At 39.5% G+C, this 18,084-nt stretch overlaps 1 long non-coding RNA gene across 1 annotated transcript; it reads right to left on the bottom strand.

Annotated features, from left to right (window-relative positions):
• Positions 1-752: 752 nt before the first annotated feature.
• On the bottom strand, positions 753-17,923 carry LOC309607476. The gene is made up of 2 exons (XR_014232413.1): positions 17,808-17,923; positions 753-3,026 (listed from the first exon to the last, which is right to left on the bottom strand). It is a non-coding gene; the product is annotated as an uncharacterized lncRNA (long non-coding RNA).
• Between the last annotated feature and the right edge of the window lie 161 nt (positions 17,924-18,084).

Raw genomic sequence — 18,084 nt, 5'->3', positions numbered from 1 at the left:
AATTCTTTGGGGGTCCAGTGGTTAAGACTCTGCACTTCCACTGCAGGGGGCACGGGTTTGATCCCTGGTCAGGGAGCTAAGATCTCACATGCCAAGCAGCATGGCAGGAAAAAAAAAAAAGAAAAAAGACAAAGGCAGAAAATTATGGTGAAAAAATCCTAATATGTATATAATCACAAAAAAATGTAAAAGGCAGAGTCAAACTGGATAAAAAATTAAGTTTAGCTATCTGCTGTGTACAAGAGATATATCTAAAACAAAACCAAAGAAAAAAAAAGTTATAAGATGTACCATGCAGATCCTAAGCCCAAGAAGGCAGAACAGCTATATTAATATAAACAGATGATTAGAGGTAAAGGAGGTTTCTGTGTAATGGTAAGAGTTCCAATTCAATATGAAGTTATACCAATTCCAAACTCGTATCCATTTAATAAGCAGTTTTAAACCATATATAAAACAAACTGAGTTATAAAAAGAGATCGACAGAGGGCTTCCCTGGTGGCACAGTGGTTGAGAATCTGCCTACCAATTCAGGGGACACGGGTTCGAGCCCTGGTCTAGGAAGATCCCACATGCCGTGGAGCAACTAGGCCCGTGAGCCACAACTACTGAGCCTGCGCGTCTGGAGCCCGTGCTCCGCAACGAGAGGCCGCGATAGTGAGAGGCCTGCGCACCGCGATGAAGAGTGGCCCCCATTCACCGCAACTAGAGAAAGCCCTCGCACAGAAACGAAGACCCAACACAGCCAAAAATAAAGAAATAAAAATAAATAAATTTATTTAAAAAAAAAAGATCGACAAATCTACTATCAGAGTGGGAGATTTCAGCACACATCTCCTTGTAAGTGAAAGGTCAAACACACAAAAGAATAAAGATTTGAACAAAAGTGACTTAATACTTGCATAAAAATCACTGCACCCAGCAGTAAGAAAATCCATATTTTTCTGAAACATTCATGGAAAAATCATACAAATTCTGATCTCAGCAAATTCCAAAGAATATGTAAATTCAGAAGACCATCTCTGACCAAAATATAACTAAATCAAATCATAAAGATAACTAAGAAACACATCACTTGAAATTTGACAACCCTCTTTTCAATAACTCAAAGTTAAAATTATAATGGAGAATTTTTTAAGTATTTAGAACTGAATAATAATTAAAATACTCTATTATCAGATTTGTGGGTTGCAGCGCAAGTAATATTTGACGGGTATCTATATTGCTGAATGCTCATTAGCAAAGAATAATGATGGAATAAAAAACTTATTCAAATAAGCTTAATGTGGACCATAAGAGGTAGAGAAAGGACACACCTGCACACGCACACGTGTGCTCAAATGCCAGGCATTCCACGGAAGAGGGTGCGCACCTGGCCAACGCACATAGGGAAGATGTCAGTTTTTCAGGAGAAATGCACATGGAGTGCAGTGATGAGTCATTTCACACCCAGCAGACGAGCAGAAATCTAAAAGTTTGGGTTGTAGCACGTGTTAGAATGGAAGCCAACCGGAAAACCTATACACTGCTCGTGGGTTATTAGAGCCACAGCTTTAGAAAATGTACCCTGTAAAATGGAGCATTTACACATTTTACTTCCCAGTTAAAAGAAAGTTAACCACAGGCATACACGTTTCAGAATCATAAAGTTGAACGGGGAAGAAAACAGGTCACAGAAGATCACTTAGAGTAAGTATAGAGACATGCCAAATAAGGCATCTGGAGATTCATACTGAAGTGGTAGAGTTATGATGAAATATTCAGGATAGGAATGTGATGGGAGGGGGCACACAGCTCTTTTAAAGGTCTATTAATGTTCTATTTCTTAAACTAGAGGGTGAGTACCTGAGTATTCATTTCACTGTCCTTTGAGAAATAATTATATAACATTTACTTTTCTGTATGTGAAATCGTTTAAGGAAGAAAGAAAGTAAATCTAGAGACTTACTGTTTTAAAACCTGCGTGAATGTGAGCTGAAAGAGTTGCTTCTTCGGAGCCCACTCCGGGGGCCTCTGCGGGCTGTGGGCTCTGAACCATCTAGGACGTGACTGTCTCAGTGGACAGAAGTCCATTAGGCCATGCAGGACCCGACAGTGACCCCCAAATGGCAGGGTCAGAAGCACCAGTGCTTGTGGGCAGATCAGACTTTCCAAGCCTCTCACCTCCTGAAGGTTATAAGTGAAACCCCTGAGAAAATCCCCAGGATTTTCATGCCATTTGGGTAGAAGTGGGGAGCCCAGCGAATAAGGGCATTTAGGGACCCATGGGGTTAACTGGAAGAACACGAAGGCTTCATGCCCCAAGGTGGTGCAGCAGCGACCTGGGTGCACACGGGGACGGCTGGCGGGCCAGGGTGCTGAGCTCCTGCTGGCGCAGGGCCCTGCCAGCCCGGACCTGTCCCTCTGCTCCTCCTCCTTGCAGGGTCCCCCGCTCCCAGGCCCACGACCCCTCAGGAGAGAGGGCTCAGGGCTGGCACACAAGCCAGAGCTCACAGAGGGTCCTCCCTTTTGCAACATCCAGATGGGAGCCCTAAATAAAATCCTCTTGAGGAAAACAACCACCTTTCCAAGACATGGCAGGTAAGAAACGTGGACTTTGGGAGATTAGGATGAAAAACCTTGACAAGAACGTCCCTGCATTCTCAAACTCCTATTCTTGGAAGAATGACCTGAAACAGATTATTTTAGCATTGTGTACATATTTTCTTTTTAAGACCTGACGCAAAATCAAGAATTTATGTTGTAATTGGGTTGCTCTGGCTCCTGGCCCAGTGTTGGCCTTTGGTGCCGCCCCCTGGCACGGTGGGTGGGAGGGTGTTTGCCATTCTGCTTCCTGGGAGGACGAACAGTCGCACAGCGTCGTCTGAAGGGCCGAGCTCCCTGCCAGGGACTTGAGGTGCAGGACAAACAAGCCTGCGGGCCGTCCCCGGTCCCATTTCTCTCTCGTCACCCCACCATCCGAGCGTAATGGGTCTCAGGCTCAGGGAGCTTAGGCCAGTCCTTCCTGCTGTGGGTTGAGTCTGGGCCTGGAGGAGACGAAAGAGAAATTCTTACGATCAGGTTGATACTTGTCAGGATGCGGCCATGGCTGACGGCAAAAGTCAGTGCCCCGTCATCCAGGATACAGTGTGAACTGTTTCCATTTTCAGAAGAACACAAAACTGCTCACCTAAAATAACAAAATTAAATGAGATTTCTAATAAAGTTTGCCTGTTTCATCCTGAGAGGACATGATTTATTCTGTCCTATTTTCCAATGGTGTGTGTTGTAAAATTAAGTGAAAGTGAACCTTCCAAACTACCACTGAGTATAAAATGATCTCTCTCTTTAAAGAGTACACACTAAGAACCTTACTGCTCAGCTTTGAATGCGGTGAGGCACCTAAATGTTTACTAATGTTTTTCTTCTCCCTTGAATTGCGACCGTGAGGAATTTCTTTCCTAGAAAGAGTTTTTTCTTGAAATAATCCCACAAAACATGTACACTGTCTCTATACTGAAAACTGCAAACAGCTGATAAAAAATTAGAATAGACCTTTAACTAGAGAAACGCACCATATTCGTGGATTGGAAGAATCAGTAGTGTTAAGATGTTAATTCTCCCCATCCATCCATTGTACCTCCCCTTATACATCCATGTAATACAGTTCCAGTCAAAATCCTAGAGAATTTTTGGTGAATACAGACAAGTTGATTCTAAAATGTACAGAGAAAGGCAAAGAAGCTAGAATAGTTAAAACAATTTCGAGAAAGCATACATTTGGCTCCACAATGCCCAATTTGAAGACCTATCCTAAAGCTACAGTGATGAACACAATGTGGGGTAGCAAAGAAATAGATACAAGATCAGCTGAAGAGGGGAGAGAGAGAGGAATAGACCCACACAAGTACAGCTAACTGATTTTTTTTAGCATTTTAAAAATTAATAGACCATTTTAAAGAACAGTTTAGATTTACAGAAAAATTGAAAGAAATTGCAGTTTCCATATACCCTATGGATACAGGATCTACATTAGTATGACACATTTATTATCTTACATTAGTAAGATAATATTTTATTACCTTACTAATGTAAGATAATAAATGTGTCATACTAATATTTATCTTATTCCCCTTTATTATCTTACATTAGTATGACACATTTGTTATAATTAATGAACCAGCACTGATACATTATTATTAATGAAAGTCCATAGTTCGTTCAGATGACCTTGGTTTTTACCTAATGTCTTTTCTTCTGTTCCAGCCTCCCATCCATGATATCATGTTACCTTTATTTGTCATGTCTTCTTAGGCTTCTCTTACCTGTGAGATTTCTCAGAGATTCTTGGTTTTGATGACCTTGAGGGTTTTGAAGAATACTGGTCAGGTATACTGGTTGTCCCTCTAATGGAATGTGCCTGATTTTTTTTCTTATGATTAGTCTGGAGTTCTGGTTTTGGGGAGGAAGCTCACAGAGGGAAAGTGCCATTTTCATCACATCATATCAAGGGTACATACTATCAATATGATTTATGATGGTTGATGTTGAACTTGATCTGATCAGCTGGCTGAAGCAGTTGTATTCTGTTTCCCCCTTTCCATGCTGTATGATTTGGAAAGAAGTCACTTGGTGGAGCCCACGCTTAAAGAGTGGGAGTTACGTCCCACCTTGGTTAGACTGGAATACGTGCATAATTTATTTGGAATTCTGCGTAGGAGATCTGTTTCTTCTCCATTTATTTATTCAATCATTTATTTGTATCAGTATGCGCTCGTGGGTATTATTTTCTACTTTAGGTTACAATCCAATGCTACTTTTTTTTTAATACTATATACCAGCATCATAACCTTACTATTTTTTTTAAATTAATTAATTAATTAATTTATTTATTTATTTATGGCTGTGTTGGGTCTTCGTTTCTGTGCGAGGGCTTTCTCTAGTTGCGGCAAGCGGGGGCCACTCTTCATCGTGGTGCGCGGGCCTCTCACTATCGCGGCCTCTCTTGTTGCGGAGCACAGACTCCAGACGCGCAGGCTCAGTAATTGTGGCACACGGGCCTAGTCGCTCTGCGGCATGTGGGATCTTCCCAGACCAAGGCTCGAACCCGTGTCCCCCACATTGGCAGGCAGACTCTCAACCACTGCGCCACCAGGGAAGCCCCCCAATGCTACTTTTTAAGTTATGTTGCTCATTGTCTTCCAGCTTTGGCCATTGGGAACCCTTTTAGAAACAAGATCTGGTCACTAGGTGTGCTGGTTGCTATGGTATAGTGTGATTTCTTTCAGGCTCCCTTAGCTGGCAGAGCAAAGAAATGGATGTGTGCAACCAATTCATGTATATACACATATGTGTAAATATTTTTATATGTAGCCATCTGTTTCTACATTGTTTTACCATCATCAACTCTGTCCCTTACACGTGGATTATTCTAGCCTCCTCCCCTTTCTAATCTGTAAATTCACATTCTAATGACAAGAACCCTGGCTTTCACCATCCACTACTCAATTGTTCAGGTCCAGCAAACATGTACAGCAGTGTCAGAATTGTTAACATGTGTACCATGGGAATCGACTTTATCAATTAGAGCATCGTCCCGTGTGCAGTTCCTTTTGCCTTTAGCCTATGGACTCCAAAGTGACTGAGGTCCCTTCCCCCTGCCCCCACCCTCCTTGGGGTGGTTCTTTCATACTTTTGTAATACAATTAGACGCTCTTGTCACAGTCTACATTTTTTCCTGGAATCTCCAGACCTCCTAAATTATTATTTTTCTAATTCACATACATTAAAGTTCACTCTCTGTGTAGTAAAGTTTTATGGGTTTTGACAAATGTCTGACATTATGTATCTACTATTCCAGTATCATAGAATAGTTTCACTGTACTAAAATTCCCTGTGCTTCAACTATTCATGCCTCCCCTCCATACCCACACCTCGGACAACCACTGATTTTTTTTTTTTAGCCACTGATCTTTTTATTGTATGTATAGTTTGCCTTTTCCAAAATGTCATAGAATTGGAATCAAACAACATGTAGCCTTTTCAGACTGGCTTCTTTTACTGAGAAATATGCATTTAAGTTTCCTCCGTGTGTTTCTGTGGCTTGAAAGCTCATTTCTTCTTATTGCTGAATAATATTCCATTGCATGTATGTACCATAGTTTATCCTTCATCTGTTATAGGACATCTTGGTTGCTTTCAGTTTTTGGCAGTTATGGATAAAGCTGCTATAAACATCCATGTTCAGGTTTTTGTGTGGACATGAGTTTTCAATTCATTTGGGTAAATAAGTAGGAGTATAACTGATGGATCACAGGTATGACTGTGTTTAGCTTTTTAAGAAACTGCCAAACTTTCTTGCACAGTGGCTGTACCATTTTACATTCCTAACAGCCGTGAAAAAGCTACTTATTTTCCATATCCTCTCCAGCGATTGGTATTTTTGTTTTGTTTTTTGTTTCTGATTTTAGCCATTCTAAAAGGTGTGTAGTGATGACTACAATAAGTAAACAACTCATTGTTGCTTTAATTTGTAATTCCCTAATGACAAATGATGTTAAGCACCTTTTCATATTTTTTTTGCCATCTGTATATTTTTTTTGGTGAGCTGTGCAGATATTTTGCCCATTTTTAATAGTGTTGTTTGTTTTTGTATTGTTGAGTTTTAAGAGTTTTTAAAGAATATTTGAATACAAATCCTCTATCAGATATGTGCTTTGCAAATATTTTCTCCCAGTATGTTGTTTCTCTTCATTCTCTTAATAGTTTCTTTCCACAGCAGAAATTTTTCATTTTAACAAAGTCTAATTTGTCAGTTTTTCTATCATGGATCATGCTTTTGGTATCATATCTAAAAATTCATTGCCAAACTCGGGGTCACCTAGATTTTCTCTTATGTTTTCTCTAGAAGTTTTATAGTTTTGCATTTTAATTATTTAATTATTTATTTATTTTTATTTATGGTTGTGTTGGGTCTTCGTTTCTGTGCAAGGGCTTTCTCTAGTTGCGGCAGGTGGGGCCACTCTTCATCGCGGTGCACGGGCCTCTCACTATCATGGCCTCTCTTGTTGCGGAGCACAGGCTCCAGACGCGCAGGCTCAGTAGTTGTGGCTCACAGGCCCAGTTGCTCCACGGCATGTGGGATCCCCCCAGACCAGGGCTCGAACCCGTGTCCCCTACATTGGCAGGCGGATTCTCAACCACTGCGCCACCAGGGAAGCCCTATAGTTTTGCATTTTAAATGTATGACTATGATTAATTTTTTAGTTAGTTTTTGTGAAAGGTATAAGCTCTGTGTCTAGATTTCCTTTTTTGCTTATGTCTAATTATTCCAGTACCCTTTGTTGAAAAGAGTATTATTTCTCTATTGAATTGCCTTTGCTCCATTGTCAAAGATTAGTTGACTATATGTGTGTGGGTCTTCTCCTGGGTGTTCTATTCTGTTCCATTGATCTGTGTGTCTTTTCTTTCACCAGCATCATACTGTATTGATCTTTGTAGCTCTGTAGAGTTTTGAAGTCCGCTGATGTCATTCCTCCAACTTTGTTCTCCTTCTCCAGCATTGTGTTGGCTATTCTGAGTTTTTTTGCCTTTCCATATAAACTTTAGAATCAGTTTGTCAATATCCACAAAATAGCTTGCTGGGATTTTTGTTGGTATTACATTAAATCTCTAGATGAGTTGGGAAGAACTGAAATTTTAACAATATTTATTCTTCCAATCCATGAATTTGGAATATCTTTCCATTTATTTAGATCTTCTTTTGTTTCATTCATCAGAATTTTGTAGTTTTCCACATTTAAACTCTATGCATGTTTTGTTAGATTTATACCTATTTCATTTTTTGATGCTAATACAAATGGTATTATTTTAAGTTTCAGTTGTTCATTGCTGGAATAAAGGAAAGTGATTAAATTTTGTATATTAATCTTGTGTCCTGCAACCTTACTAAAATCACTAATTAGTTCATGGAGTTTTTTGTTTGGTTTGCTAGTTCTTTGTGATATTCTACGTACATAATTATGTCCTCTGTGAACAAAGGTGGTTTTATTTCTCCCTCCCCAATCTGTATACTTTTTACTTCTTTTTCTTGTCTTATTGCACTAAGACTTCCAGTACAACATTGAGTAGGAGTGGTGAGAAGAGACTTGCCTTGTTTCTGTTCTTAGGGGAAAAGCATCCAGTTTCTTACAATTAAGTATGATGTTACCTGAAGATTTTGTAGATGTCCTTAATCAAGTTAAGGAAGTTCCCTCTATTCCTCCTTTGCTGAGAATTTATCATGAATGGGTGTTGGATTTTCTCAAATGCTATTTTGCATCAATTGGTATGATCATATCATTTTTCTTCTTTAGCTTACAGATGTGGTAGATTACATTAATTGATTTTCTAATTTGAACCAGCCATGTGTGCCTGGAATAAATCCCAATTGATCATGATGTATAATTCTTTGTATGCATTGTTGGATTGGAATTTGCAAATATTTTTTGAGTAATTTTGTATTTATGTTTAAGAGATACTGTTTTCTTTTCTTGTAATGTCTGCACCTGATTTTGGTATTAGGGTAATGCTGGCATCATAAAATGAGTTAGGGAATAATCTCTCTGCTTCTATTTTCTGGAGATTGTGGAGAATTAATAGTTATAGGCCTACTCAGATTATTTAATTTTTTGTGAGTTTCAGTAGTTTGTGTCTTTCAAGAAATTGGTCCATGTCATCTGATTTATTAATTTTGTGGGCATAGGGTTGTTCAATATTCCTTTACTACACTTCTCATACCCACAAAATCAGTAGTGATGACCTCTGTTTGAATTCTGAAACTAATTTGTGACTTCTCTCTTTTTTCCTTGGTTAGCTTGGTTCGAGGTTACCAATTTAATTTTCTCTGTTGATTTCTTGATTTCAGTGTCATTAGGTTTACCTCTAATTTTTATTATTTCTCTTTTTTCTTCTATCTTTAGGCTAACATTGCTCTTCTATCTTGAGTTCACTAATGTGGAAGATTACATTATTGATCTTAGGTCTTTCTTCTTTCCTAATATATGCATTTAATGCTATAAGTTTCCCTCTATGCACTACTTTTACTGCATCCCACAAATTTTGATCAGTCATATTTTATTTAGTCAAAATATTTAAAAAATTCTCCTGAGCCCTTTTTTCATTCATGTGTTATTTAGAAGTGTGTTGTTTAATCTCCAAATATCCTGGGATTTTTTTCCAGCTATCTTTCTGCTATTTATTTCTGTTTTAATTCCATTATGATCTAAGAATATATTTTATTTCTATTCTTTTAAATTTGTTAAGATATTTATTATGGCCCAGAATGTGGTCTATCTTGGTGAATATTCCACGTGATCTTGAGAAGAATGTGTATTCTACTGTTTTGGGGTGAAATGTCAATGAGATCCAGTTAACTATGGTGCTGTTCAGCTCAAATATATTCTTACTGATTTTCTGCCTGCTGAATCTATCAATTACTGTATGAGGAGTAGTGAATCTTAAAACTATAATAGTGGAATTGTCTATTTCTCCTTGAAGTTCTATCAGTTTTTCACACATTTTGACCCTCTGTTGTTAGATGCATATGCATCAAGCACTGTTTCATCTTCTTGGAGAATTGACCCCTTTATCATTATGTAATGCCCCTCTTTATCCTTGATAATTTTCCTGGCTCTAAAGTCTGCTTTGCCTGGAATTAATATAGCTCTGTCAGCGGTTTTTTGTTTGTTTGTTTTGTTTTTTCTGTTAGCCTTGTGTATCTTTCTCCATCCTTTTACTTTTAACCTATCTGTGCCTTTATATTTAAAGAGGGGTTCTTGTAGACAATATATAGTTGGGCCTTGTTTTATTATACACCTGATAGTCTTTGTCTTTTATTTAGTATATTTAGGCCAGTCACATGTAAAACCACTATTAATAGAGTTAAATTAATATCTACCATGTTTGTAACTACTTTGTATTTGTTGCATTTGTTCTGTTTCTTTTATAAAAAAAAGCTTCCTCTTTTTCACCTTTCTCTGGTTTTAATTGAACATTTCATGATTCCATTTTTTCTCTTCTCTTGGTACATCAATTATATTTTTAAAAATATTTAAAATAATTGCCCCAGGGTTTCCAATATACATTTATGACTAATCTAAATCTACTTTCAAATAACATTATACTGCTTCTCAGCTAGTGCAGGTGCCTTGTAATAGAGTATTCCTAATTCTTCCTTTCAATCCCTTGTAATATTGCTACCATTCATTTCACCTATCCATATGCTATAATCACTGAATATATTGTTACTGTTATTAATTTGAACAGTTATTATGTTAATTAAGAATAATAAAAGGTGTGATTTTACCTTCATCTAACACTCTTCCTTCCTTTATGTAGATCTGAGTTTCTGAACCATATCATTTTCCCTCTCTCTGGAGAACTTTTTAACATTTTTCACAGGTCACATCTACTAATGACAAAGTCTCAGTTTCTCAGAACATTTTTATTTCTCCTTCATGTTTGAAGGATAGTGTCAATGGGTACAGAATTCTAGGTTGGTGGGTTTTTTCTTTCAACAGTACATATTTTACTTCATTCTCTTCTTGTATGATTTCTTACAAAAAGTCAGATGTAATTCTTGGGGCAGGGGTTTAAAAAGTAGTTCTATTTGGGAATAACTGACATAAGACAAATAGTATATATTTTATGTGTACAATTTGATAAGAATCGAGCATATGTACACACTCACAAAATCTTCACAAAACCAAGGTAGTGAACATATTTGTCCTTTGAGAAGTTTCCTTGTGCCCCTTTGTAGTCCCTCACTTCAGCCCCTCCCTTCCCCTATCATCACCAAGAAACCACTGACCTGCTTTCTGTCACTATAGATTAGTTTGCATTTTCTTAAATTTTATGTAAATGGAATCATGCAGTATGTATTTCCCCCTCTGGATTCTCTCACTCAGCATAATCATTTTGAGATTCATCCACATCACTGCACAGTTCATTCTTCTTATTGCTGAGTAGAATTCCATCGTATGGCTGTACCACAATTTGTTTATTCATTCACATGTCAGTGGACATTTGGGTTGATTCCAGCTTTGGGCCACTACAAATAAAGTTACTATGATCATTTGTGTACATTTATTTTTATGGACATACGCTCCCTTTTCTCTTAGGTAAATTCGTAGAAGTTGAATGACTGGATCAAATTGGTACATGCTTAACTTTTTAAGAAACTGCCAAAGTGGCTGACTATTTTACATTCTCACCAGAAGGCTTCAGTGATTTTAATTTTTATTGTGGTTTTAAAATATAACAAAATATAAATATAGTCATCCCTCTGTATCTGTAAGTTCTACCTCCATAGGTTCAACCAACCATGGATCAAAAATATTCAGAAAAAAAAAATTCCAGAAAGTTCCAGAAAGCAAAATTTGAATTTGTCACATGCCAGGAATGACTTATATGGTATTTACATTCTATTAGCTACTATAAATCTACAGATGATTTAAAGTATCCAGGAGGATGTGCATAGGTTATATGCAAATACTATGCCACTTAATACAAGGGACTCAAACATCTGCAGATTTTAGTATCCATGATGGGTTCTAGACCCCATCCCCCATAGATACCAAGGGATGACTGTATGTCCCTTTAACAATTTTATGTGTACAATTCAGTGGCATTAATCACATTTACAATGTTGTGCAACCATTACCAGTATCTACTTCAAAAATTTTTCATCACCTTCAAACAGAAACCTGGTAACCATTAAGGAATAACTGCATTGTCCTTCTCTTCAGCCCCTGATAGCCTCTAATCTACTTTCTGTCTCTATGAATTTGCCTATTCTAGATATTCAGATAAATAGAATCATACAGTATTTGTTCTTTTGTGTTCTTTTATTTCACTTAGCATTATGTTAACAAGGTTTACCTACATTGTATCAGGTATTGGAACTTCATTCCTTTTTATGACTGAATAAAATTCCATGTATGTATAGATCACATTTCATTTATGCACTCCTATATTGATGGACACGAGTTGTTTTGGGTATTGTAAATAAAGCTGCAATGAACAGTGGTATACAAGCATCTGTGTATTTCTTCACATCCTTGCCAACACGTGTTATTTTTCATTTCTTTAATTATAACCATCCAAGTAGGTGTGAAGTGGTATTTCCTTGTGGTTTTGATTTGCATTTTCCTAATGGTTAAGAATATTGAGCATCTTTTTGTATGCTTATTGGACATTTGTATATCTTCTTTGGAGAAATGTCTACTGAAGTCCTTTGCCCTTTTTAAAATTATGTTGTTTGTCTTCTAACTGCTGAGTGGTGGGAGTGACTTATAAATTCTGGATATTAAATCCTTATTAGACATATATTTTGCAAATATCTTCTCCTACTCTGTAGGTTGTCTTTTCACTTTCTTGATAATGTTCTTTGATGCAGTTTCAAATTCTGATGAAGTCTAAGCAAACTTTTTTTGTTGCTCATGCTTTTGGTGTCATATCTAAGAATACATTGCTAACTTGAGGTCACAATGATTTATTCTTACATGTTCTCATAAGATGTTAGCTTATAAGGTGTTAGCTCTTATATTTAGGTTGTTGATCCTTTTTGAATTAATTTTTTATATGGTGTGAGGTAGGGCTCCAACTTCATTCTTTGCATGTGGAAATCCAGTTGTCCTAGAACCATTTATCGAAAAGAAATAGCTGGCCGTCTGTCTATTTTAGGTCAACATTTTGGTGGCCCTTATGGGGACCAAAGAAGACTCCTAATGGCTCCAGGGCTGGTGATTAAACAGGTGCATTACCCACAGTTGAGCCCAGTGTCACTCACTGCTTTTCTTGTCAACCATCATGTTTGAAGTTATGTCTTTCTCCTGGATTCAAGCTACTGCCCTCTTTGTATTTTGATACTCTCCATGCTTTATTTGGGATCTATTTTAGGTTTCTTTCTTTCTGGTTAAGGCCTTGTTCTGTATGTGAGTACTCGTTGGCACTTTGGTCTGATTTTGAAATCAGAGTTTCACTGGATCTAGGTTGCATTGGCCAATTCCTTCAGGAAAAAGGGCTGTTTTATTAGAATTGTGCCAGTTCAGCCTTTGGCCCATTCGTTTGGAATAGGGGCTGTTCTATGGGAACTGGTCTGAGAACCTGGCTGTTCCCTTAGAACTGGCTGATATTAAGCATGCAGGTTGTTTGAGCTGCTTGAGCTATTTAAGCAGTTTAAACTGTTTAAGCTGTTTGAAAAATATTCTTTTACTCTGGAGAAAAACCTCCAAGAAATTAGATCCCAGCTGTCTAAATATTTTGAGGGTGCCCCCTTACAAGGAGTCTGGCTGATTGTATGTTTAAGAACCATGATCCTTCCTCATGTGCATTTATAACTAAATGGAATGACCTAACCAAAGGCAATTTAGAATATCAATGGTCATTATGGGGAACTTTTGAAATCCCTAAACCTAATTTCCTTAAATCCACTACAATAGCTCAAAACTGAACAGAATGCCTATTTCAAATGGTATTTTGAGCCTTCCAAACATTATCAGGAACCTAAAATTGCCTCTCTGCAAAATAAGATTTTAAGATTAACTAAGGCAAACAAACAATTAAAAGAAAGATAAAACAGTTCCCGAAGCCTCAGGCTCTTCTTCCTTGGCTGTTTTGTCTCAGGCTCCACCCCTGGCACCATCATTCTCTCCCTCTGCTCCTCATGCCCAGGGCCCACCACCAGTGCCATCTTCCTCCTTCCCTTCTATGCCACCTACACCTCCTCTGTACCCTCAGCTTCCCCATACTAATTCTCTCACCAAACTTCCCCTTTTCTACTGAACTTATCAGAACCTGTCCCTTTAAAATTAAGCCTATGAGAATCCAGAGGCTAAACTTTTAATTTCCTATAATCCCTGGACTAAAGCTGAACTGTGAACCATAGTCAAAGCTTTTCCTAAAGTAACTGAAGACCTTCACACATTTGCTGAGGAATTTCATACAGTCACTTAAACCTATCAACCTATAGTTGGCTTATATCGACTAGTTCATATGCTTGTCAGTGAAGCCAGGTCCAGCACTGGGTTTGCCGCTAATTGGCAAAGTCCTGAAAGGTCTCTAGAATTATAACTGCGACACCTGACCACTAACTTATTATATGGTCAGGCTTTGGCAATCACTCGGTGACTTCATCAGCCAATTCCTAGGGCTTTTCCAAAGCCTGTTGATTGGAACAAAATTCAGACTTGCACACAAAAATCTGATGAACCTGTTCATGATTAGAATCATCTCCAGATTATTTTTAAAGAAAATTCTGGTCTTCCTTCAGATGTTGATTACACTGGGGTAGCTTTTAACTCTGTGTTTATTAAAGGGCAGAACTGGAATCTCTCCCTTCTATTAAAAAGGACCACAATATACTGGAAAACTGTATCACCCCAGATTTAGTTAATCTGGCAAACCAGCTCTCTGACACTCTGGATAAGTCACGTCAAAGGAAGACTGCCAAAATTCTTAATCTTCAACTGCAGCAAAGGCCCTAAACGAAACCAAAACCCTCCTAGTTTCTGCTATTATAGCAAGCAGCCAAGATGTTGGAAAACAGATTGTTACAAATTCAAATGTTTTAGTCACCTTCAGCCTTCTAACCAGCCTTTCCAGTGTCCACCCCACCTTCAATGATATTTTAAACTGCCTAATGGACCATTCCAGGTCTGGCAAACAAATTTCATACAATTTCCCCCATCTCACGGATATATTTTTGTCACAGTCTGCATGTTTTCCCACTGGACTGAAGCCTTCCCTTGCAGAGAGGCGACTACCCCTTTTTGTGGTAAAAGTCCTTTTGGAAAAAGATTATCCCTATCTGGGAAACCCTTCTTGAACTTCATAGTGATCAAGGAACCCATTTTACTGGTGAGGTACTTCAACAAGTGTGTACTGTATGGCCGGCTTTACAACACCTTCACTGCACTTACTACCCTCAGTCCTCTGGTTTAGTTGCATGCACTGATGGTGCTATTAAGACTCAACTGGCGGGCTTCCCTGGTGGCACAGTGGTTAAGAATCCACCTGCTGATGCAGGGGACACGGGTTCGAGTCCTGGTCTGGGAGGATCCCACATGCCGCAGAGCAGCTGGGCCCGTGCGCCACAACTACTGAGCCTGTGCTCTAGAGCCCGTGTGCCACAACTACTGAGCCTGCGCTCTAGAGCCCGCGAGCCACAACTACTGAAGCCCACATGCCTAGAGCCCGTGCTCCGCAACAAGAGAAGCCACTGCAATGAGAAGCCCACGCACTGCAATGAAGAGTAGCCCCCGCTCGCCACCAACTACAGAAAGCAGCACGCAGCAACAAAGACCCAATGTAGCCAAAAATAAATAATAAAATAAATAAATTAAAAAAAAAAAAGAAGACTCAACTGGCAAAATGTACAGAGGCCCTCCAAATACTTTGGTCAAAAGCACTGCCATTGGTCCTTCTGAATCTTAGATCTATTCCTTTTTATTTATTTTTATTTTTTGGCCACACCCACAGCTTGCAGGATCTTAGTTCCCCCAATCAGGGATTGAACCCATGCCCTCAGCAGTGAAAGCATGGAGTCCTAACCACTGGACCACCAGGGAATTACCGATCTATCCCTTTTTAAATTCATAAACTCTCACCCTTTGAGATGGTCACGGGACACCCAATGCACTTCACTCCTGTTTCTTCTGACCCGGACTTAATAAAAGGAGAGATATTTCAATATTGTAAAGGCCTAATTACTTCAATTAAGAATAACTGTATTTTGGTAGAGCAATCTTTTCAGTGTCTCTCAGAAAATGAAGACTTTAAGAATCACACCTTGCGGGCTTCCCTGGTGGCGCAGTGGTTGAGAATCTGCCTGCCAATGCAGGGGACACGGGTTTGAGCCCTGGTCTGGGAAGATCCCAAATGCCACGGAGCAACTGGGCCTGTGAGCCACAATTACTGAGCCTGCGCATCTGGAGCCTGTGCTCCGCAACAAGAGAGGCCGCGATAGTGAGAGGCCCACGCACCGTGATGAAGAGTGGTTCCCACTTGCCGCAACTAGAGAAAGCCCTCGCACAGAAACGAAGACCCAACACAGCCATAAATAAATAAAAAAAATAAAAAAAAAAAAAAAAGAGTAACAATTTAAAAAAAAAAACAAAAAAAAAGAATCACACCTTGCAACCTGGAGATTTCATCTACTGGAGTAAATACCTCCAGAAAAACTCTCCTCAACCTTGCTGGAAAGGCCCCTATCAAGTACTGCTAAACCAACCCTTGTGCCACCAAACTACAAGGAATTGACTCTTGGATTCACATGACACACTTAAAGAAAGTGCCAAACCCTGACTAGACCTGCACATCATCTGGTGACCTGAAAGTCAAGATTTCCCAGAATTGAAGCAGATAACATCCGATGAGACATCTTTCCCAAAATATCCATTCCAGGCCTGTTGGAGTTTGTCACCAAACCTTTGATGATGACATGCTCAGATGATCTCCAGTGTCTCTGATCTTGGTAACATATGAACTTTAGATGAAAAGTGCCTCACAGTACTCTCTGCTACTCCTCGATACTCAAATGTAACCTCAGTAGGTTTGAAATCTGCCTTTTCCATCTCATGTGAGACTGTACACAGGAAAGGTCCTCCCTGGCACTGAGGTACAAAAAGCCACTGACAGCAAAAAAAATCCTCATGCTTGATCAGGTACTTTCAGAGAAAGATTTTGATCAAAAGGGGGAAATGTAAAAAACACACAAACAAAAACGAACAGAAACCTCAATGAAAGAGAGTCAGGAGATCATAAAGCGGGAGGGGGAAGTCTCACACCCTGCAACAATAGGAGAGACCTTTTCTTTCCTGGCAACAACTCAGCCAATGAAAAGCAATGGACTGTTTTTTTCGGTTTTTGTTTTTTACTATATCCCTCCCAACTTCCTCTCCCCGCATAAAAGTGTCCTCCTTTCCATTTTTGCTGGGGACTTGTATGCAGGTTCCCGTGGTGGTAGCCCCCAAATTGTAATTCTTTTCATAATAAACCTGTTTTTGCTGGAGAAATAGTTGGCAGTCAATTTATTTTAGATCAACAGTATGTAGTGGTATCTCATTGGTTTTTCAAATTTACAATTTCCTAATACCCTATAATATTGAGCATCTTTTCATATACTTATTTGCAGTCTGTATGGTGAGGTGTCCGTTGAGATCTTTTGCCCATTTTCAATTGCGTTTTTCCTTTTCTTGCACTTTTAGTATATTTTGGATAACTGTTTTATCAGATATGCCTTTTGCAAATATTTTCATCTTGTGGCATCTCATTCTCTTGATGTGTGTATCTTTTTACAGTATATAATCACGCTGTGAATATAATTAGCTTTTTTTTTTAAACTTATTTATTTTTGGGTGTGTTGAGTCTTCGTTTCTGTGCGAGGACTTTCTCTAGTTGCGGCAAGCGGGGGCCACTCTTCATCGCGGTGCGTGGGCCTCTCACTGTCGCAGCCTCTCTTGTTGCAGAGCACAGGCTCCAGACGCGCAGGCTCAGTAGTTGTGGCTCACGGGCCCATTTGCTCTGCGGCATGTGGGATCTTCCCAGACCAGGGCTCGAACCCGTGTGCCCTGCATTGGCAGGCAGAGTCTCAAACACTGCGCCACCAGGGAAGCCCTATAATTAGCTTTTTAACCTAACACTATAGCAAACATTTCCCATTTTGCTTGAGACTTCCCAGTCACCTTTGTATAGGGCTGCAAAATAAGTACCCAGTTTCTTCCTCCACAGCCCCACAGAGCAGATTATCCCCACTTTACAGGTGAAGGAGATGAGAGACTGGTAGCTACCTGTCTAAGGTTCCAGCGCTGCTGACCCGCAAGGCTCACAATCCCCCGGGTAAGCAACCCAGTGCCTCCCGCGCTGCCTGTCCCGCCTGGGAGGTTTCCGTGAGTGGTTTCTATGACTCGGCGCACTAACTCTCTTCTCTTGGCCTCCCAACCCCGCTCAGAAACACAGCAAAGCCCCGATCCTCTGGGATTTAAAAAGCGGCCAGGAGGCCCCGCCGGGCGCGGGGCGGGCACTCTCGTCGTCCTCCTCCCGGGCAGGAGCGGGCGCGGAGGCGGA

The sequence above is a fragment of the Balaenoptera borealis genome (assembly GCF_965194805.1).
Source record: "Balaenoptera borealis genome assembly, chromosome: 12".
In the NCBI taxonomy this organism is placed as follows: domain Eukaryota; kingdom Metazoa; phylum Chordata; class Mammalia; order Artiodactyla; family Balaenopteridae; genus Balaenoptera; species Balaenoptera borealis.
Note: the sequence above shows the minus strand (reverse complement) of the source record. Positions and strands in the feature narration are given on the sequence as shown.